Below are 22,216 nucleotides of genomic sequence, written 5' to 3'. Positions count from 1 at the left end.
TTGTTCATGGACTTGGCCATAGCTCGATTTAAAAACTTTTCACAAGAATTGTTCCTAATAGAAAATTTGTTTATGAAAATAGTTTTTACGGCACAGTGAAACTTTAAAGTTTTTCATAAATCAAATCTTTGGTTATGATATCTGTAAGACCCAAATTTTGCCCGGGCCCAGACCATAAAACCCAAACAAACCAATAATAAAATAGTCCGAGCCCATTACAATTAAATTAGCCCAACTAATAACAGCCCAATAGCCCACAAGACTTAAAAAAATTTTCAGCCAACTAAAACCCTAATTCCCCTAACCCTAGGTGCGCCGCACCTAGGTCTTCTGCCCCTAGTCGTCGCACGCCTCCTCGCGTGCCCATTGCCGCCATCGTTCGCCAATCAGCCACTTCCATGCGTCTGGCACTTCTCTGCCATCACCTGCAAAAAGAACAACCCACAAGAGGCCAAGCAGAAGAAACGACTAGAAATAAAATAAAAAAGGCTGTAACGTGGCTATAAAGAGCCGAAACTTAATCTTTGTATTTTTTACGCATATCAGAAAATCGAGAAATATAACAGAAATTTACAAGGTCGATTATTCTACCGTGTGCTCTTTGTTTTTTATTATTATTCTCTTTTACTTTTATTTTTTTTAAATCCTTTTTTAAATAAAAAAACAGAGAAATAAAAGATGAGGTTGTGGGAGGTGTACCTGAGGGAGGTGCTTCTCCGTGGGGACGCCTGAGGTAGCCACCTCCGATGAAAAGTGGCCGGAAGTCGAGGGGTCTTCGACTAGTTTTGGCATTTTCGCCTGATTTTTGATTGATTCGGCTTCAAAATGGGTTTTGGGGCACTGTTGCAATCAAAAGTGGGTCTTTTGAATCCCATTTGCCAGACACAGTGATCATCGCCATCGCCGGCCACCCATTATGATGACAGTGGCCTTTGTGGCCGGAGGAGAAAGAAAGGGGGAGAGTGTTGAGAGGGTATTCTGATTTTTTTTTAAAAAGAGTGGAGGAGAATGAAATTTTTCTAAAAAAATTGGAGTTTTATACACCCCCTAAACGGCGTCGTTTAGGGCTTGACACCATAGCCCTAAAACAACGTCGTTTCACCCTAGAACCAGAATCCGACCCGATGGCCCGACCCACGAGGCTAGGATCCGCGTGTTTTCTAGCGCATGGGCTATTTGCGCATGGGGTCCTTCCTCTTTTTGCGCTAAGATGCAATCAGTCCCGTTTGTTTCTCTCATTTTGGCCCGATTATTTAATTCGGGTTTCATTTTAGTCAGTGTCAGAACGCAGCATTTTGGGGATGGGGATTATTGCCCAGTTAGTCCCTATCTCTTTATGCAAGATTTAGTTCAGTCCCGATTGTCCTTTTATTTAAAATCATCATTTAATTTTGTTTTTAATTTCAGTCTAGTCTCGGGTCCATTTAATTTATTTGTTTATTATTATTATTTAAAAAATGAAACTCTTTTATTGTTATGTGTTTTAAATTTTATTTATTTATTTATTATTTATTGTAAAATATTATATATATATATGTATATATCTTTTAAATTTTCATACGCATGTATATATTCTTTGAAACGGTTTGTACTTATTTTTCTATATAATATTATTTACTTTAAAATGTTTTTATTTATTTATTCTAAGTTTTCTTGTATATTTTTATTCAAAACTTTTATTATGTATTGTTCTTATTAATCATTCATGTTAAATTATTATTTACTTTAGATTGTTATATATATTATCTTGTTTTATTTTCCTTTGGTTATTAATGTTGGTATTAAATTAGATATATTGTGTGTTCCTTGCCATTGTGTGTACTATAACTAGCTTGTTCGTAGTTTCATATTATTTTCATTTATCGATGCAACATTTTATTCATAAACTATTATTTTATGCTCTATATTACCATTCCATCAATGTAACCCTTCATTCGCACATTATTTTTAAATGTTACATTTTTTACCCAAATTCGTAAAAAGAAAATTTCGAAAATAAGGCAATATTTTGCGTTTGAAAATTCGAGAAAACATGCCCTAACGTGCTGGGTTTCGATTTCTTGTTTAACCTAAGCAAAATATCCTTGTAAATTATGACTTTTGAATAAGCAAAATTTCGTGTTTAGATTCGAGAAGGTCGTACCCTAACTTACTGGGTTTCGATTTTCGCGATAAATCTAAATACGCGAATCTTTTCAAACTTGAGTTTTTAAACGATCTCGGGAATTAATAAAGGATCGTGTCCTAACTTACTGGGCATAATCCTTTTTTAAAATCCGAGATAGCTGAATATCTTTTAAATAAATAAGTTTTAGCATACGTTCATGTATCGGGAATTCAAGACATTGTGTCCTAACTTACTGGATATAATTCTTTTTCTCGATTAACGTGAAGTATGCCCTCCTCTCGAAAATCTTCAACATTTGACGAATGATCGTATTTTTAATTTCTTTTCGAGATTTTAAATTTTCGACACCAAGACATTAAGTAATCGACTAGGTACCAATTTTGGGCGTATCGAGGATGCTAACCCTTCCTCGTGCGTAATCGACTCCCGAACCTGTTTCTTTGAATTTCGCAGACCAAAAGCATTGTTTTAATAAATTAAATCGTTTATTAAAAACAACCACTTTTCGAGGTGACCCAATCACACCTCAGCAAAAAAGATTGGTGGCGACTCCCATTCTCGTTTTCATTTTTAAAATCCAAGTCGACCCCGTTTCACAAAAAAAATGGTGTCAACAGCTTGGCGACTCCGCTGGGGACGTAAAATAAGAGAGTCAAGCCACTTGTTGATTAATTTATGTCTTTTTGTCGAAAATTGAAAATTTGGTTTAAATGTACGATCCTTTCGTTGCATTTTATCCGTCGTTTTTGTTGTATTTAATATGTTTAATTTTTTTGGTTCAAGCCTTTGATATTGCTGCACATTGCATTGCATGACCGTAGGTCACACCCTTTTAAGTGGGAGTGAGAAACTAGTCCTTCGTGAGGTTTTCACCTCCGTGCAGGATAGTGGATCGCTTTCGGGATACATCCGTACTTATGTCTTCGTGAGATTTTCATCTTCGTGCAGCCATAGGGAAATGTATTCCCCTGAATCGAACTCGGTCCGCATGAGCCTATGATGGGTGAGGATCGAGGAATCTGTTGGTTCGGGTACCTTTACTTTAGAACTGAACCTCATGTAACAAGCCCTAAGAGCTTACCCTAGGTAGAACCACTTCAAACCCCTAGTGGTCACCCGAATAGGTGTTCTATTTATTCTTGCTTGCTTTTGCTTTGTACTAACCTGTTTTCTTTTGTTTTGGTTATGATTGCATTGCATTTTCATCATAAAAAAGAGGTGTTGATTCACGTTCAGTTACTAAATAGAGAGCTTTTCATAAGAAAATGGGTTTCTTGATAAAATGGATGACAATACGGTTGTCCGAATATGGTCCAAGAAAACGTGATACGAGAAGGATGATAGTCTGATGAATGAGTACACGACTTTACCTCGTTGCCCGAAGACTCAAACTGTTGAAGACTATTCGAGGGCCGCTAGTGCCAACTTTCTTAAAGAAGCCAATAAGAGCATCACGAGGATGAGTGAACAATGGGTCGCCGCTCGGATTAAGTAAAAAGGAGATCGAGAAGGTGCCCCTTTGAAGAGTTTTTAAGATTCAATCCTAACATATGGATTTGAGGAAAACGATTGATGCCTTTACTTCGAGTGTCTGGACAAGATCGTATATGTAAATACCCATTTTATGTAAAGAGATTTGTTTTCTAGTAAAGTTGTTCTAAATAGAATTGAATCAAGAATCTACGTCTCTTTTTGCATTCATGCATCTGCATTACATTTCATTGCATGCATCTTTTCATTCATTAACATTACATTTCATTACATATAAAAAATTTCCTAAAATCCAAAAAGTGCATTGAGTTCAGAACTCTAGTACAGAGCCAGATGGATGATAAAGAAATGGAATTCTTTGAATATATCGATGGATTGGAAAGAAAAGATGTTTGTACCTTTGAAGAAGGAACTAAGAAAAAAACTATCAGGAGTTTGTTTCTACATCCCTAGAGGCGTTCTGGACAACGGGACTGTAGAGGAGATTCTTGTGTTTTCAGGACCAGTTCAGAGTAATATTCAGAACACTCTTATTGCTCTAAGTCTGGAAGCAATAGAAAATCCTTTTGTGAAAAAGGCACATGTCCACTATTCGTTATTTCAATGAAATGCATCTTTGTGTCTTGTTTTGGCAAACATTCTTTTGTTCCTTCCATTTCATTCATACTCATACCACACAAATAATTCCATTTTGATTCATTAGTTCTTTGAGTCTTCTTTCGTTCCCTAGAACAGGTCTCTAGATATCAATGATATGAGCGACACTACTATTGACTCAGAACTTTCTTTTGAGCAAGATATGTGTCTAGAGGAACCTTAAAACTTCGAAGATGATCGAGACTGTAGCTTATCTCCTAATTTGTTAAGGATGGTAGAGCAAGTCGAAAAACAGATCCTACCTTACAAAAAAATTAGTTGGAAATTGTGAGCCTAGGAGAAGAGAAAAATGTGAAAATCAGAGCCGGTATCACCGCAGAGACAAAGCGGGATGTCATTGAGTTACTCTGAGAATTCAAAGATGTTTTCTCATGATCAAGATATGCCTGAGCTACCAAGACGTGTGGATGCTGTTGAGGCTAAGAAAGTATTAAAAAATGTCCATAAGGGTGTCTAAGGAACACGTGCATTGATTTTGCAATGGCCAAGTAAATCATGAGATTTAGGTACCGCTGGTCCACCATGGAAGGGGATTGCATCAGTTATACCAAGAAATGCCACAAGGGCCAAATTTACGGAGACAAGATTTATGTGCTTCCTTTATCTCTTCATGTTATGACTTTTCCATTGTCTTTCTCTATGAGGGGCATGGATGTCATTGGGCCGACCTCGCCAAAAGCTTCTGGCGGTTATCGATTCATCTTTGTGGTCATCGATTACTTCATAAAGTGGGTAGAGGTTGCTTCATATGCCAATATCACAAAGATGACAATCAACAATTTTCTTGAAGAATCATATGTCAATATGGAATGCCAAAAAGGATCATATTAGACAATGCATTGAATTTGAACAACCGCACGACATCAGAAGTTTGCAGTCTGTTCAAGATTAACACCATGTCGCCCTAAAATGAACGGTTCAGTGGAGACAAAAAAAACCAAAAACACAAAAAAAGAACAAAAGAGACAAAAAAAACAAAACAAAAAACCTCTACAAGGGCAACTCATTTCTCATTGGCATATGGAATAGGGACAAGAAGTTGATATTCCTTCCCTTCGAGTCTTGTCAGAGCTGAAGTTGGATAAAGAAGAATGGATCCAAGCCCGATATGATAAGTTAAAATTGATTGAAGAGAAAAGGTTGAAAGCTATTTGTCATGGTCAAGTGTACCAAAAGCGAATGATGCGAGCTCACCAAAAGGGTTCGCCCCAGAGAATTCCATGAGGGGGACCTGATATCGAAGAAGATCCATTCCATACAAAAGGACTTCAGAAGAAAGTCGATGTCAAACTAGGAAGGACCTTATGCGGAAGGCCTTATCTGAAAAAGCGTCGATATTGACCAAGAGGGATGGCAAGAACCTGCCTAATCTTGAGAATTCTAATTCAAGCGATAAATACTTCACTTGAAAAAAAAATGAAAGAAAAAGAAAAGAAAAAAAGAACGAAAAAGGAGAGGCCAAGGTGAAAACTCGCAAAGGGCGCCTTGAGACCAAAAGGGTTTTGAATTGAAAACCAAGGAATGGGCAATTAAAATTTTTGGATCGAAGTTGGGGCATGTGGTAGTCTTGTCCTCTCTGAATTAATAAGAAGGAGAGATGCTACATCTTGGGGCATCAACAAAGTCTTCTAGAACTTCTAGACACATATCAAGTTCAAAAGGGTCCTCAAGAAGTTTGGGGCAGAGAAGCTCATGCTACGATATCTGGGGCACCTATTTCCATTTTATTCATTTTTTGTATTTTTGACAAAATACACCATCTTGATTAACTTATTCTCATTTTGTATTCTAGCAAAATTTGCTATCTTGATTAATTTGTTCATTTAGAGCTTTGCTCTCAACAAATTTCCATCTTATCCATTGTGATAATCTTTTTCATCTTATACATCTCGTATCTCAGTAAAATTTGCTATCTTGATTGATTTGTTTGTTTAGAGCTTTGCTCTCAACAAAATTTCAATTTTTCCATTTTGATAATCTTTTTCAAGCATTTTTCATTAAAATAACGATTAATGGACTGACAATACTCATGCAGAAGGAGTTCTGCATATTACTCTGAAAGTTTCTAAATAATACGAGGACCTGAAACAGGACTACTGTTTAGAACTGACCAAACCTGAGTGTTGAAAACATTTGATAAAGGATAGTCTAAATTGAAACTATTTCTTTGAATCTTCTATCAAAGATACTTGCTGAACGGGAAAACATCAGTGATAGAACCTTGATGAACAACGAGGAACGACAACCCAAACATTAAAAATGGATCATTCTCATGACATTCTACATTCATGCAAATATTATTCATACACATCTAGTTAGGAGTATTTGATTTATTCTGATCATGTCATCCTAAACACTAGGCATAAATAGCTCCACAAAATGGATTTTACAGGTCATGTTCCCCAGAGAACAGATCAAAGAAATAGATCCTATACCCCTGAAGTTGCAGTGGATGGATTGAAGTCATTAAAGCTGATCTTGTCTTCATGTATTGGCGTGAAATAGATCGAAGATAGTAGGTCCTGTCTTCCTATATTGGTAGGAAGTGGATCAAAGATGCAGATCTTGTTTTCCTATATTGGTAAAAAGTGGATCAAAGATGCAGATCTTGTTTTCCTATATTGGTAGGAAGTGGATCGAAGATGCAGATCTTGTCTTCCCATACTGGTGGCAAAGTGGATCGAAGAAAACAGATCTTATCTCTCTAAAGTTGCAGTAGCGAAGATCTTATCAAACCGTATCTCTCTGGCAATGCAGTGGGGCAGATTAAAGCTACGACGGCAAATCTTGCTTCCCCGACATTGCAATTTAAAAGATTGAAGCCACAACGACGAATCTTACTTCCCAGGCGATGTAGTGGGGCAGATTAAAGCTACGATGGCAAATCTTGCTACCCCGACATTGCAATTAAAAAGATTGAAGCCGCAACAGTGAATCTTACATTGAAGCCGCAACAGTGAATCTTACTTCCTTGGTGGTGCAGTAGATCAGATTGAAGCTACGACGGTGAATCTTGCTTCGCCGACATTTCAATTAAAAAGATTGAAGCCGCAACGGTGAATCTTACTTTCCTAGTGGTGCAGTGGAACTGATTGAAGCTACAATGGTGAATCGTGTTCCCCAACATTATAATTAAAAGGATTAAAACCACCAAACTTATCTCCCTAAGCAGTAGTGGAGCAGATCGAAGATGGCGGATTTTACCTCTCTAAGATTACAGTGGAGTACATTGAAGCCAGTAGTTCTATCTCCCTGGGCAGCAGTGGAATAGATTGAAGATTACAGATCTTATCTCCCTAAGCAGTAGTGGAGCAGATCGAAGATGACGAATTTTACCTCCCTAAGATTACAGTGGAGTATATTGAAGCCAGTAGTTCTATCTCCCTAGGCAGCAGTGGAATAGATTGAAGATTACAGATCTTATCTCCCTAGGCAGTAGTGGAGTAGATCGAAAATGGTAGATTTTACCTCACTGAGATTACAGTGGAGTACATAAAAGCCAGTAGCCTCATCTCCCTGAGCAGCAGTGGAGTAGGTCGAAGATGGCAGATTTTACCTCCCTGAGATTGCAGTGGAGTACATTGAAGCCAGTAGTTCTATCTCCCTGGGCAGCAGTGGAATAGATTGAAAACCACAGATCTTATTTCCCTAAGCAGTAGTGGAGCAGATCGAAGATAACGGATTTTACCTCCCTGAGATTACAGTGGAGTACATTGAAGCCAGCAGTTCTATCTCCCTGGGCAGTAGTGGAATAGATTGAAGATTACAGATCTTATCTCCCTAAGCAGTAGTGAAGTAGATCGAAGATGGCGGATTTTACCTCCCTGAGATTACAGTGGAGTACATTGAAGCCAGTAGTTCTATCTTCCTGAGAAACAGTGGAATAGATTGAAAACCACAGATCTTATCTCCCTAAACAGTAGTGAAGCAGATCGAAGATGGCATATTTTACCTCCCTGAGATTACAGTGGAGTACATTGAAGCTAGTAGTTCTATCTTCCTGGGCAGTAGTGGAATAGATTGAAGATTACAGATCTTATCTCCCTAGGCAGTAATGGAGCAGATCGAAGATGTCAGATTTTACCTCCCTGAGATTACAGTGGAGTACATTGAAGCCAGTAGCCTCATCTCCCTGAGCAGCAGTGGAGTAGGTCGAAGATGACAGATTTTACCTCCCTGAGGTTACAGTGGAGTACATTGAAGCCAGTAGTTCTATCTCCCTGGGCAGCAGTAGAATAGATTGAAGATTACAGATCTTATCTCCCTAGGCAGTAGTGGAGCAGATCGCATCAAGTCTTATCTCCCTAAGCAGTAGTGGAGTAGACGGAAAAAAACCAATCCTATCTCCCTGAAGTTGCAGTGGAGCGGATTAAAACCACAAATCTCATCCCCATGGAGTTGTAGCAGAGTAGATCAAAGTCGTATCTCTCTAAAGATATCATGAAGTGGATCAAAGCAATAAGACGCAGTGGACTAGAGTGAGGCTACTTGAAGAAGAAAGGCACCAAGGAGTCAAGACTCGGCGAGACCGGGCAAAATTGGTCTTTCTTAGTCTTTGCTCTATTCTCGTTACACGACAACGACCAAAGAGGGGCAGCTGTAAGACCCAAATTTTGCCCGGGCCTAGACCATAAAACCCAAACAAACCAATAATAAAATAGTCCCAGCCCATTACAATTAAATTAGCCCAACTAATAACAGCCAATAGCCCACAAGACTTAAAAAAAATTTCAGCCAACTAAAACCCTAATTCCCTTAACCCTAGGTGCGCAGCGCCTAGGTCTTCTTCCCCTAGCCGTCGCACGCCTCCTCGCGTGCCCATTGCCGCCATCGTTCGCCAATCAGCCACCTCCATGCTTCTGACACTTCTCTGCCAACACCTGCAAAAAGAACAACGCACAAGAGGCCAAGCAGAAGAAACGACTAGAAATAAAATAAAAAAGGCTGTAACGTCCCTATAAAGAGCCGAAACTTAATCTTTTTATTTTTTACGCATATCAGAAAATCGAGAAACATAACAGAAATTTACAAGGTCGATTATTCTACCGTGTGCTCTTTGTTTTTTATTATTATTCTCTTTTACTTTTATTTTTTTTAAAAAATCCTTTTTTAAATAAAAAAACAGAGAAATAAAAGATGAGGTTGTGGGAGGTGTACCTGAGGGAGGTGCTTCTCCGTGGGGACGCTTGAGGTAGCCACCTCCAATGAAAGGTGGCCGGAAGTCGAGGGGTCTTCGACTAGTTTGGGCATTTTCACCTGATTTTTGATTGATTCAGCTTCAAAATGGGTTTTGGGGGACTGTTGCAATCAAAAGTGGGTCTTTTAGGAATCCGGCTGCCGTACACGGTTGTCACTACCGTCACCAGCCAGCGGCCATTGCGGACGGACGGTGGCCTTTGTGGCTGGAGGAGAAAGAAAGGGGGAGAGTGTTGAGAGGGTATTCTGATTTTTTTTAAAAAAAGAGTGGAGGAGAATGAAATTTTTCTAAAAAAATTGGAGTTTTATACACCCCTTAAACGGCGTCGTTTAGGGCTTGACACCATAGCCCTAAAACAACTTCGTTTCACCCTAGACCCAGAATCCGACCCGATGACCCGACCCACGAGGCTAGGATCCGCGTGTTTTCTAGTGCATGGGCTATTTGCGCGTGGGGTCCTTCCTCTTTTGCGCTGAGATGCAATCAGTCCCTTTTGTTTCTCTCATTTTGGCCCGATTATTTAATTCGGGTTTCATTTTAGTCTGTGTCAGAACGCAGCATTTTAGGGATGGGGATTATTGCCCAGTTAGTCCCTAAGGGATGGGGATTATTGCCCAGTTAGTCCCTATCTCTCTGCGCGCATTTAGTTCAGGTCCCAATTATCCTTTTTATTTAAAATCTGTCATTTAATTTTGTTTTTAATTTCAGTCTAGTCCCGGGACCATTTAATTTATTTGTTTATTATTATTATTATTATTTAAAAAAACAGAAACTCTTTTATTATTATGTGTTTTAAATTTTTATTTATTTATTATTTATTGTAAACTATTATATATATGTATATATCTTTTAAATTTTCATACGCATGTATATATTCTTTGAAACGGTTTGTACTTATTTTTCTATATAATATTATTTACTTTAAAATGTTTTTTATTTATTTATTCTAAGTTTTCTTGTATATTTTTATTCAAAACTTTTATTATGTATTGTTCTTATTAATCATTCATGTTAAATTATTATTTACTTTAGATTGTTATATATATTATCTTGTTTTATTTTCCTTTGGTTATTAATGTTGGTAATAAATTAGATATATTGTGTGTTCCTCGCCATTGTGTGTACTATAACTAGCTTGTTCGTTGTTCCATATTATTTTCATTTATCGATGCAACATTTTATTCATAAACTGTTATTTTATGCTCTATATTACCATTCCATCAATGTAACCCTTCATTCGCACATTATTTTTAAATGTTACATTTTTTACCCAAATTCGTAAAAAGAAAATTTTGAAAATAGGGAAATATTTTACGTTTGGAAATTCGAGAAAACGTGCCCTAACGTGCTGGGTTTCGATTTCTTGTTTAACCTAAATAGCAAAATATCCTTGTAAATTATGACTTTTGAATAAGCAAAATTTCGTGTTTAGATTCGAGAAGGTCGTACCCTAACTTACTGGGTTTCGATTTTCGCGATAAATCTAAATACGCGAATCTTTTCAAACTTGAGTTTTTAAACGATCTCGGGAATTAATAAAGGATCGTGTCCTAACTTACTGGGCATAATCCTTTTTTAAAATCTGAGATAGTTAAATATCTTTTAAATAAATAAGTTTTAGCATTCGTTCGTGTATCGGGAATTCAAGACATTGTGTCCTAACTTATTGGATATAATTCTTTTTCTTGATTAACGTGAAGTATGCCCTCCTCTCGAAAATCTTCAACATTTGACGAATGATTGTATTTTTAATTTCTTTTCGAGTTTTTAAATTTTCGACACCAAGACATTAAGTAATCGACTAGGTACCAATTTTGGGCGTATCGTGGGTGCTAACCCTTCCTCGTGCGTAATCGACTCCCGAACCTGTTTCTTTGAATTTCGCAGACCAAAAGCATTGTTTTAATAAATTAAATCGTTTATTAAAAACAACCACTTTTCGAGGTGACCCAATCACACCTCAGCAAAAAAGATTGGTGGCGACTCCCATTTTCGTTTTCATTTTTAAAATCCAAGTCGACCCCGTTTCACAAAAAAATGTTGTCAACAATATCTATAGTAATAAATCTCACAAAATTTAAGTACTTGTGTTTTTGCATTAGAGAGTCCTATCGAAATCAAGATCTAGCAGCTAACCTCTTCTGTCTTTCGATCGAATGATTTCCTCTACCATACTCAAACTCTCAAATGTTAAAAGAGTGGACTCTTGCCAAGAATCGAACACAAAATGAAAACTGTAACTTTCCAGTGAGGGAAAGTTAACATTATTTTAATGTTTCAAAATTGAATTTATCTATTTTCTATGATTTCTTAAAAAAGTTTTAAAGTTTTATTTCTTATATAAATAAATGATTTCTATCACAAAAGTGCTTCGATAATATCTCCCATTCATACCATATGTTGGGGGAGTGAGGGGTGTTGCACCAAGTTGTGCACACCTTGTGCATTGGGGCATGATGCCCCACACACTGTGATGCTATCTTGAGCATAGCCTACCCACCGTAGCGTGCTGCCTCACATAATACCCTACGCATCGTGTTGCCTTAAGCTGTGATGCTTGCGCTACGGTGTGTTGGCTCTAGGCCACAGCGCCTCGTACTCCTCTTTCGATTACTTATCCAGTTTTTGCCCGATTTGATTCGAGGTCTCTGTTTCTTACTTGGTTACAAGAATCCTAGTTTTTTTTAGCTCACAAGATTTTCTATTTGTAGAAAAATAAAAAAACCTACGTGGATATGATAATCCACAATCTAATTACATATCCAAAAAAAAAAATCTAAACACAACCATTCTAATTCTAGAAATCAGAACTTTAACAAAATTACGTAATAACAAATTATATATATAAAAACATTCCTTCACACACACACAAAACATGCATAAGATTAAAAATGTCGCTTTCCATCAATTTAATCAAGTAATAGAAAGAGGAAAATTCTGATGATCAATTTATACTAATAAACATAGTACGGCCTAGCTTTGATACTAATTGTTGAAAAAAAATCATTTATGAAAACATGTTTTATGGCACAAAAAAGCTTTAAAATTATTCATAAAACCATATCTTTGGTTGTGATATCAATAATAATAGATCTTACCAAAATTGGTTCATGTATTTTCAAGTTAGAGAGTCCTATTGAAATATGGGATCTAGTTAGTGGCTAAAGCCTTTTAGCTTTTGGTTGAATGATATTCTATGCTATTCTCGAATTTTCGGAGGCTAAGGGAGTGAGCTCTTGCCAAGAACCAAACGCAAAGTGAAAATCGTACATTTGAAGTGGGGAAAGTTAACTTTCTCTATAGTAACCAAAATTGAAAATTTGTAGCTACAAATTTGAATTATAATTGCCAAGGAAGTTGCAATTATAATATCATAAATTTGTATCTCGAGTACTCAAAAAAAATTTGAATTTCTTTTAACCTAAATAAATTTTCACTAAATTTTGACAAAGTATCCTTATCTCAATACTGTGTATTTTCAGCTAACTCATAGTCCCTATATATAGGAAAAATCACAAGAGTTTTATTAAAATAGGAAGAGATAAAATATAATAATTTAATAGAAAACCCAAAGTTCCACTAGGACTTTAGTGTGATGGACAACACACCCTAGTATTCTCTAGTGTGCCACCTACCTTTTATACATGTGGGCTTGTTGGGTCTTTCATGTATTGGGTACAATTATATTTGCATACCAATTTTAATTTAAATTAAGACAAGTTTATATAATTATTCAACCCAATAACTAGTTTTTTATTCCCAAAATATTATTTATTTAAAACTTATTAATATATTTAATTAAATTATTTTCTCAATCCAATTCTAATTCCGTCAAAGTTATGATAACTTTACCGTATTAGAATATATGAGTAAATAATTTAATCATCCTATTCAATAAAAGCTGTAATGGCTAATTAATTTAATTTTCTTGTGGACTTTACTATTTAGTTACATCATCCAAATCAACTAAATTAATTTCTAAGTTACCTCTTGTTCCTTCGTGAAAATGTATTTATTATGGATAGTAATTCTTGCAGTCTATTTCTCATTCATCATTTTCATTCATTTATCATAACAATTCTAATTTGCAATCCATACAGAGTTCTGTTAAGCTAGTGGAGGGATTGATCAGACCTATATAATTAGAGCTTAAATAATTTGTAATTAAGTTTTTGTTGGAAAAAAGAGTTCGGAAAACGCAACCGAAAATAAATTTAAGGAAAAATCAAAGTTTAAATTTTTTTCCAAAATAAGATCTTGGTTGTGATATCTAAAGTAATAAACATTTAATCATAATTATAACACTTTTCGATTCATCTAGGATGAGCGCTTCAACCAAGTAGTCTTCTCTACTATCCTCAAGCCCTCAAGCTCACGTCTACCAAGTTTAGGCTCGCTTTGAATCAGAAAATTTTTTACAAAACTTACCAGTAGGGTAATTTTGTAATTTCTCTAAACTTTTGAGTCAAGTTGTAAATCAGAAAAATATCTTTAAAAATTTTCTAGAATAATCTCTTCAGAGAATTTTCTCTCTACAACTTTTTTTTGAATTCAAGTGTGTGTAAATAATGACCTAAGGCTTTTTTTATATAGGGAAAGTTTAGAGAGTTCAACTATGATTAAACTTAATCACTTTAATATTAAATTAACAAAATACTATTAAAATAAGTATTAAATTAAATTTAATATTAAACTATTAAAATAATATTATTTTTGGAATAATTAATCTAAAATCAAATTCTCTGGTAGAGTCCCAGTAAGAGTGTAACTCTTCCACTGCTCAACCACCGATGACCAACCATCGTCGGCAATTGGGACGCTGCCGTCACAACCACCGGCACCGCTGTGTTCGGTGATACAGGTGCGACACCCTTACGGCACCCCAAACTGGTTCAACTGTTGGCGATTCGGTTCGGGTCAATAATCACCCGATCGGTCTGGTTTAGCCACCGTTTGGACCGTAAGCCCAGTTTCACATACGGGGCCCGGTTCGAATAGTTTTTGGGTCCTAGTCTTGGTTTTTGGCTCTCAGGCCTAATTTACAATATTAGGTCCAATTTTTAAGTTCAATTATTCATTGGGTCAATTGTCTGACTTGAAAATTAACTTCCAAAAATATCATATTAATTTTAATTGATTTGATTAATTTAATTTCACATGATCAAAATTAATTTTTTCCAAAAATCACTTAGATTTTCCAAATTAATTTTTCAAAAAATTTATTTAATCAAGTTCTCTAGTTGAACAATTCTCACGGCCACCTAATTTAGTTCCACATCGAATAAATCGACTCAATTCAATTATTTTTAAAGTCGTAGGATTTTTTTCTAATTCAAATGCAGTTTGGTCGAGCTTTTATTGAGCTAGCGAAGGGACCAATCGGACATATACAATTAGGTTCTAGTGATTGTAATTATGTCCAAAAACATCGTTTCGATAATTAGCAATTACTCAATCATGGAGTCAGTCCACAAGAAGTACCATGATTGAAAATTCCTTATTGTATACTCTTTACGAAAGCAATTCATCCAACTACTTTGTCCAATGAATTCATCATTTATGTGTTACCCTCATATGATATCTTTGGTTCCTTTGAGTTAAATTTGTTCACTCAATATAATCCTATTTTATCTCATTGTCAGCATTGTGTCTTTTTAATGATTAATATGATCACTGTCAACAAATGACTATGACAAATTGCTCATTCGAAAACAAGCAACTCGTGGCCACGTTCCATATTTATCAATCCACATAATGCCAACTAGAGGATATCATGAACTCTTTAATTGAACTAAGAATTCTACTGTTGCTAGTAAAGCCATGTCATACACAAGTCATGTACCCAACATACCGGCTATGGGCTCGATCATCTTTAAAGCAGAAGCCTCCACTCATATTAAAGCACATGAGTTGTATATGCATGGTCAGTGACTAACTCATAATTTAGGTAAATCATACCATGAACGTCACAAGTGAATTAATTCACAAATGGATTTAGAATTAATTCATCTTGTGTCCATCCCAAAGTATCATTCTACCAATGAACACTACACTAAAACAGGCTTTTAGCGGCACTTTTACCGGCGCTTGGACAAAAAACGCCAGTAAAAATCGAGCATTAGCGGGGCGCTTTATGGAAATCGCCACTAAAGATCGAGCATTAGCGGCATTTTTTGAAAAACGCCGCAAAAAATGAGCATTAGCGGCATTTTTTGGAAAAACGCCGAAAAAAACTAAAGCCGAACGATGTCGTTTTCTTACCTTTCGGGGCTTTAGCAGCATTTTCAAAAAAGCGCCGCTAATGCTCGGGGCTTTAGCGGCGTTTTTGAGAATGTGCCGCTAATGCTCTGGGATTTAGCGGCGTTTTTGGAAAAGCGTAGCTAATGCTCTGTGTTTTAGCGGCGTTTTTTAAAAAGCGCCTCTAATGCTCGGGGTTTTAGCGGCGTTTTTGGAAAAGCGCCGCTAATGCTCTGTGTTTTAGCGGCGTTTTTTAAAAAGAGCAGCTAATGCTCGGTGTTTTAGTGGCATCTTTTAAAAAGCGCTGCTAATGCTGGAGGCTTTAGCGGCATTTTTGGAAAAGCGCCGCTAATGCTGGGTCTTTAGCGGCGTTTTTGAAAAAGCGTCGCTAAAAACATTTTATCTTAATTGGTTTATTTATATTAATTAAATAAAATTCAATTTATTTCTAATTGAATATTTAAAATCTTTAGAAAAAATAATGACACGTAGAAATAATTTGAAATAAAACACATGGAAAAATTAAAATACTATTATTTAAAATAATTTTAAAGTTTTTTGGGTACATGATTACTGATTGTTTTTTAATTTATATATTAAAAAATTTCTTATATAATCGTAAAAGAGATAGTATTAATTTTAAAATATTGAATTAATTATCACTATAGTTTAGGGATTTTGGTTGAGGGTATATGATTTATTTAAGATTTAAGGCCGGTTTAGGAGTTACAATTTTAAGGTTTAGGGAGTATGGGTTTAAGGATTATAGATTAGGGATTATGGTTCAAGGGTTGGGATTTAAGGTTTAGGGGTAAGGGTTTAGGGGTTAGACGTTAGGGTTAAGAGTTAGGGATTTAGGGTTTAAGGATTCAAGGGTTGGGTTAAGGTTTTGGGTTTAGATTAATTATTTTTTTAATTTATATTTTAAATATGTTCTTATATAATTGTAAAAGAGATAATAATAAATTTGTTTAGGGTTTTTAGTTTAGGGTATATGATTAATTTAATATTTAAGACCGGTTTAGGAGTATGGATTTAGGGATTATGGTTTAAGGGTTGGGATTTAAGGTTTAGGGGTTATGAGTTATGGGTTTAGGGGTTAAACGTTAGGGGTTAAGAGTTAGGGATTTAGGATTTAGGGATTCAGGGGTCGAGTTAGGGTTTTGGGTTTAGATTAATTATTTTTTTAATTTATATTTTAAATATGTTCTTATATAATTGTAAAAGAGATAATAATAAAGTAAATATATTGAAATTATGAGTGCAGTTTAAATTATTTTAAATATGAGTATACTTTATATGTATTGAATGGTTAATTTAGGGTTTAAGGTTAAGGTTTACTTGAGATTTGTTAAATGATAAAATTTTATACATGTATACAATTAATTAATGCTTTTATATTTAAAAAATTTTAATCTAAATCATTTGATATATTTAAATATTAGTTTAAATAGAACTAATAAATAAGTTAAAAAAGGTAATAGATTGATATGGATACTTAGGTATAATTATTTATTTTGGAAAGGACCAAATTATAAGAAATAAAATAAAATACAAAAATAAAAGGCATTAGCGGCGCTTTTTAAAAAACGCCGCTATAGATCGAGCATTAGCGGCGCTTCTTAAAAAAAACGCCACTATAAATTGAGCTTTAGCGGCGCTATTTTAAAAATGCCGCAAAAAATAAACAAAACGCGGTCATTGAGTTTTAGAGAAAAAACGCCGCTATAGAATTAAGCATTAGCTGCGCTTTTTAAAAAACGCCGCAAAAAATCATTTTATTTTTTTTGCCACAAAAAAATTTGAAGTGCGCCCACTTATCATCCTAAACCCTAACCCCGCCAGTATTTCTCCTTCGACTCTACCCTTTTATCAAAACAGAGCACCACTTTTTACCCTTTCTTCTTATAACTCAAAACACCAAACCCCCCTTTGCAACTGCTCACTTTCGCCAGGTACCTCTTCCTTTACCTTCTCTATCCTTAGATCTCGATTTCCCCTTTTCTATTTCGAATTTGTATTTTGTTTTATTTGATGGCATTGAATCACTAATTCGTTTCCAAGCTTCGGTTCTGTTTGGTTACTGAGAAAAAAACTTGAGATTTGAAGCGCGTTTTTTTTCCCTTTTGGTAGAGAAAAAATGGACCAGTACCAGAAAGTGGAGAAGTCGAAGGCTGAGACGCCAAGAAACGAGAAAAAGCTGAGGATTATAGTTCAGGGGAGAATGAGGAATTACATTTCTTAATTTGGAATTGTGATTTTTTTTCACTGTTTTCATATGCTAAATCAGAACTCAGAGTAATATGAGTATTATTGTGCTTTTATTTTTGTTTTTCTTTCTTCGTTGACTGGAGACTGAGAGCGAAGACTACAACAGTAGCTGAGTTTTGCTTTTTTAATTTTTTTGTGTGATTATTGTAATTATTATTTTTAATTTTTTTTCCGGTCGCAGCTCTCTTTGAAGTTTATTGACACTGAGCAATTTTAAATGTAAGTGTGTGCTTTTATTTTATTATTGGTTTAGCTTCAATTCAGATCTCATTTATTGTTCTTTTGATTTTGATGATACAGGCTCCGTGAGCTGAAACAACTTGGTAAAGAATGATTGACTCAAAAAAATCAAACCTTGATGTTTCTTAGTGTATGCCAAATGCAAGAACTAAATCTACTTATTGTTTCCATGTTCCTATTCTTGGTTGCAGCAAATAAGACATAGAGATTTGAAATTAGAAAATACCCTTTTAGATGGAAGTCCTGCATCTCGTTTGAAAATCTGTGATTTCGGTTACTTTAAGGTTTGGGAATAATTATATATAGTCCATCTTAAATGTCAGTTGCTTTATGATTTTCCAATCATTAAGTTGTTTTTTTAACACTTGGTGTAGTCATCTCTGTTGCATTCAAGACCCAAATCAACAGTTGGAACTCCAGCATATATAGCATTGGAAGTTCTGGCGCGGCGAGAGTATGATGGAAATGTATTATTTCAACTGTATAAAAAATAAAAGAAGTAATATCTGTGTGAAATAAAAAAATCTAGCTGAGCATTCTATTGATCAGGTGTGCTATTTTTGCCTTTGAAGCCTAACATGTGATCACAAATATCTAATCCAAAGATTTTGAAATGCATGATAGTATCTATTCTTCCACTTCTTGGATTTTCTCATTTTTTATTCGATTTTTTACTTTAAAAATATAAGAGATGTGATGAAATGCATTTTGTAGTTGTCCTTGTTTATGAAAATTTGTAATGCCTTATACATGTTGCAAGGGATCAAGTTAATTCTCACATGCTTGTTATAGTCGAGTACCTTTTTCATTCTCTTCTTAATTTGACATTCATCTCTTAATATGTTAATAGAGAGAAATTTTGAGCATTAACCAAACTATATCATGCTTTTCTGCAATTTAAAGTTTTTCTTAGCGGCTGCGTTTTATTAGGTGATGATATATTAGAAACTTATAGTAGCCAAAGCTAAAATTAGCAGACCTTGTTTGGAAACTGATTCAGCCCATAAATGGTGATTGTAAACTGTGTGAAGTTCCAAATTACTAATTAGTAATTGGCCTTTGTATGTGAAATAACTGTCCTTTCGGATCTGCACTTTATTGTATGTTCTGCACAAGGTGGGATTGTTGTGTTGGTTGTTACTAGGGGTAATGAGTTTTGGCATATGGATATAAAGATCTGTGTGTTTGTGTTCTTCAGCAATGAGATACAGCTTAATTGGTATATGAAGAGTTTCCACAAGAAATGCTTAAAGCAATATTGCTTCCATTTTTGTCATTACATATTAAGCCTTTTCCACAAAAAAATGATGGCCTTTTTATCATTACATATTAAGCCTTTTCTACATCTGACATGATGGCACATGTAGGGTGATTGAAAATGAGTATTTAGGTCTGATAAATGGCATACTGGATCAATCAGCCATACTGCTTTCAAGCCATGGTTGTCTAACTTACATGAACTGCAAAGTAGTCAAACTTTTTGTAGTAATTTTAGGAATAACATATCCTTCTTTGTTTTGAAGTGTTCGATCTATTTTTGTTAGCTTGGCACTGCTTATGCTTCATTTAGTCTTCATACAACTGCTATAATTTGGTTATCAGCCAGATTTATGATTGTTTTCTATTTTTATTGATTTATGTAATCAATCTCAATTTTGCTTTTGAAAATTAATACTATTGTTCCTTGTTAAAAATTGAATAGTTTAGACAATCATTAGAAAGAATGCCTATTTGTGACACATGGAAGAGCTATGATTGAGATTGTTTGTTAGTATAAGTTGCACATAATTGTTTGTTATATTTTTTTTTGAGCCTTAATGGCTATATATATATATTATTTTTAACATCTCTGTTGTTTACCAAGTTTGTTGGTTTATCTGATCATTTGGTTTTGCATCCTTTAGATATTGGAGGTGTAGTAGAGGATTCAATCTCTTCAAGCTGGAAAAGCCAAGGCTTAGCACTTCTTCAAGTGGAGTGTTATTTAATATTACATTCTATGGTCGTTTATCTTAGTCGGAACTTGAATTTTTGTAGATACCTTGTGTACTAGCTTCTTTAACCATGATTGTTAATTATTACGTGTTTTGTAGCTTCTTTTATATTTGGTCGATTTAATATAGATCTGATGAGCTGTGAGATAGATTGCTCAGTTATTTAAACATAATATTTTAATTCTAAATTTAAATTCATTAATTTTTATATTTAGCTTTAAAATTTAAATTTTAATAGAAACTTTAATTTAATTAATTTTTTTATCCTTAAAAGTATATAGTTTAAAGTTTAAATTTCAAAAATAAAACATAATATAATATCTATTATAGAAATAAATATTATTTAATTAATTTTTTTTAAAAGCATGTTTTTAGTGGCGTTTGTGAAAAAGCGTCGCTAAAAGTCATTTTTTATAGCGGCGTTTGTAATAGAAGCGCCGCTAAAGGTCATGATTTTAGCGGCGTTTGTGGCAAAAGCGCCGCTAAAGGTCATGACCTTTAGCGGCGTTTGTAGTATAAACGCCGCTAAAGGCCGTGATCTTTAGCGGCGTTTGTGGCAAAAGCGCCGCTAAAGGTCATGATCTTTAGCGGGGTTTGCGTTAAAGCGTCGCTATCTTTAGCGGCGTTTGTAGTAGAAGCGACACTGTCAATAGCGGCATTTTTTGCGGTGCTAGTGAAAACGCCGCAAATACTTTTAGCGGCGCTCGCCGCTAAAAGCCTGTTTTGGTGTAGTGGAATACATCTATGTCTCTACTCGTGGAGTCCACTGCTCCAATAGCCAATACCAGCTATCTCTCCAATTGGAATTGTAGATGACATAATAATCCTTTTCAGTATTTGAATCAAATGCTCACTTTGATTCTTTTACGGGATTACAGACATATTTAGATTATCTACTGAAGTAAGTCGTCTTTCTCGCAATGTAAATGTTCTTTACAATGCCACTTATCTTTCAAATGTGAAATTAACTTTATTTATTTATTTATAGTTCAAATAAATAGAACATGTTTACTACAACATGGGCCCATTTCCCAACAGTTTCAACTCATTATTTATTAATTACAACATTATTTAGTTATGAAGTGAATCTACTAAAAGTTTCATGGTTGATCTCCCATTATAGTTCATTATAAAAACAATTTAGATTTATGCTTTGTCCAATGACCTTGCCATTAGTGTATTACCTTCATAAGATATCTTACATCTCTTTAGGTTAAATCCATTCACTCAATATGATCATATTTTATTTTATGGTCACCATTGCATATTCTATGATGAAAAAGTTTATTACTGAAAAATAGTAATAATAATCATTCATCCATGATGAATGACCTGTAGGCATGTATCTTTTTCACAATCCATGCAATCCCATTGAGATGATACCATTTACTCTTTAACTAAGTTATGAATTTCGCTATTATAAATGAAGTCATGCCATACATAAGTCACATACCCAATATACCAGCTTTCGATTTTGATACCAAGTGAACACATGCTTTCAATATATCAAAGTATATGAGTTAGATAACATGGTTAGTCACTTAATTAGGATTGAGGTAAACCACACCATGAACGTCACAAGTGAATAAATCCATAAACAGATCAATGATAAATTTAACTTGAGTCATATCCAATGTATTTTCAGTCCAGACAATCACACCTATGTTTTTTTTAGGAGCCAATTACTCCGATACCCAAGAAAAAGTATCTCCCTAATTGAATTTAATAGATAACATAATATTTCCTCAAATCAATTGCTCATTTTGACTCTTTTGACTACGAACAATTTAAATTACCTACTAATACAAATTTTCTTCTCACATCATAATTCTTCCTATGATGAAACGTAATATTAATTAAACCTTAAATATCAATTAGCCAATATTTGCGTATTCATTTTTCTTTTCATGCAAATACCATTGAGGACAAACATACAAAGATGATAATTTAAATATGAAATTTTAATTAACTAGTCTTTTCAAAAATTTACAAGCATAATGA

General features: G+C 34.8%; 1 long non-coding RNA gene across 4 annotated transcripts; it reads left to right on the top strand.

The window, feature by feature from the left end:
• The first annotated feature begins 17,510 nt into the window (after positions 1–17,510).
• LOC105780888 (uncharacterized) lies at positions 17,511–20,323 on the top strand. Of its 4 annotated transcripts, none has more exons than XR_001129420.2 (6): positions 17,511–17,665; positions 17,844–18,200; positions 18,282–18,304; positions 18,413–18,505; positions 18,596–18,688; positions 20,126–20,323. It is a non-coding gene; the product is annotated as an uncharacterized LOC105780888 (long non-coding RNA). The 4 variants fall into 4 exon arrangements; XR_001129422.2 differs by having other exon boundaries at positions 18,596–18,770; XR_008195305.1 differs by having other exon boundaries at positions 18,596–19,688.
• The last annotated feature ends 1,893 nt before the right edge of the window (positions 20,324–22,216 follow it).

Source organism: Gossypium raimondii, chromosome 4 (assembly GCF_025698545.1).
Source record: "Gossypium raimondii isolate GPD5lz chromosome 4, ASM2569854v1, whole genome shotgun sequence".
NCBI lineage: Eukaryota > Viridiplantae > Streptophyta > Magnoliopsida > Malvales > Malvaceae > Gossypium > Gossypium raimondii.
Note: the sequence above shows the minus strand (reverse complement) of the source record. Positions and strands in the feature narration are given on the sequence as shown.